General features: G+C 37.7%; 1 pseudogene; it reads right to left on the minus strand.

Moving 5' to 3' along the window:
* Positions 1 to 526: 526 nt before the first annotated feature.
* Positions 527 to 1,284, minus strand: LOC102434630 (annotated as a pseudogene).
* Positions 1,285 to 2,025: the final 741 nt, after the last annotated feature.

Raw genomic sequence — 2,025 nt, forward strand, 5'->3', positions numbered from 1 at the left:
TAGAATAGTCCAAATTTGAAAAACAATCCAAATATCTATCAACTAATGAATAAACAAACAAATTATGGTACAGCAACACAATGAAATACTACTTAGCAACAAAAAGGAACAAAATGATAGTAAGTACACAACAACATGAATGAATCTCAAAAGCATTAGGCTAAGTGAAGAAGCCAGTTTCAATAGTCTACACAGGGAATGTTCCATTTACCTGACATTTTGAAAATGTTGCCTTTATTTATTTATTTTAATAATAAAAATTAAGTTTTATTTTAAAAAGTAAAACTTCATTCATACTTATAAAACATAAAATTTATGTTATTGGGCAAATCAATTATATAAACTGTTTACAGCAGTAATTAAAGAAGTGGTAACATTTACCAGTGTAAAACATCACAGAATTCAAATCACAATTTGTATCTTCAAGATTTAAGTGTTATATCCCATTAAGTAAAATATGGTCAGTTTTAAGATAAAATTCCTCCTCTGGATATCCTGTTCTCAATCAAGTCTTTCTTTATCACCATCATCTCACACAGTAGGATAGTTGGTCACAGTGGTTGTTCCAGTCTTTGGCCATTTTTATGTAGCATTCTTGCCCCAAGCTCTACAGCCCAGCTATTCTTGATAATCCAATATTTATTGTTATTTGATTCTGCCCCTTCAAAGACATAGCCAACCACCAGAACACCATGATCTAGATCTTTGCTGCTGCATTTTGGATCATAATAAATGCCATCTTCATAGAACTGGAAGCTAATATGGCTTGCATCTATAGCAACATAGATGGGCCCTACAGTTTCCACTGCCTTCATGAAGGAACGCTCCTGCTGAGGGATGTCCATGAAGCCAGTGTCATTGGCAACAGAATCCTCTGGCCTGTATTTGCAGGATCCAATCTTTTCATGATATGTATAGGATTCCTCTGAGTCCAACCCTCCATTAGACTGAACCTACTAGAAGCCATTACCCATTAGGCCACCATTGCAGCCCTCATTGCCTTGACACTGAGAGTAAGCTACAAGGTTCTGATCACTCAATGAAATAAGTTTTCCAGTTTTCCGGAGCATTTGTCCTTCAAGGGCACCAGTTGCACTAAAAGCCCAACAAGAACCACAGTGACCCTGATTCTCCATAGGAGATACATAGCCTCCTTCTCTCCAATCAACAGTTGGGGGTATTTCAGCAAAGAGGAGGTTCCCAGAATATCTGTCTTTTCTTGTGCTTCCAGTTTTGAAAGCCATTCATTACCTGCCTGAATTCTTCATTGGTCATAAACCCCATGTGGGACTCCCTTCTTTCTCTCCCCTTTCAATGGTAGAATTCTCCTGTGAAAATCTGTTTTCCTCTTTCTCCCATTTGTCAGCATTTCTCTATCCTCTGTGAAAGTTTGTTTCCTCTTTCTCCCCAGACCATGTGGCTTTTCCCTATCTTCTGTGAATGGATGTCTTCCTCCCCCCTTATCCTGTAGCGCCTTTTGCCCTCTGTGAATGTATGCCTTTTGGCAGTGCCAAGCCCCCATCAATGGGCTTCGAGCCTTCCTCCCCCATGGACCCTCTTTATTTCTAAAACTCCCTAAACCAGATTATTTTACCCCCTGAAGCTCCTTTCACAGAGGCAAATTGAACCTCTAATTTCAGCTGAAATTTTGAAAAATATACAGAAAACAGAGAACATGTTGATTTACACTATGTGCATCTAATTAGAAAAATTCAGATCATGAGTTACATGGCCCAGCTTCTTCAATAGATGAGTTATAATGAAAAGAATAGATAAGTTACAAGAGGCTTAAAAGACTTGAGTATAAAGGAAATGTACAACAGTGAACTATAGTTTCTAGAGATACACACTTAAATGATAAAACTATAAAGAAATGCAAGGAAGACTAATGACTGCAGTTATCTTTGAAAGTTCTAGAATCACAGAAGTGGTCTGCTTTCTCTTAGTATAAGAGAGCCTCTTGGTTAAAGACTACGCAGAAGACTCACTTTAGTAGATGCCTTGTAAGACAGTTCATTCTTCTCA

The sequence above is a fragment of the Myotis lucifugus genome, unplaced genomic scaffold (assembly GCF_000147115.1).
Source record: "Myotis lucifugus unplaced genomic scaffold, Myoluc2.0 scaffold_175, whole genome shotgun sequence".
In the NCBI taxonomy this organism is placed as follows: Eukaryota; Metazoa; Chordata; class Mammalia; order Chiroptera; family Vespertilionidae; genus Myotis; species Myotis lucifugus.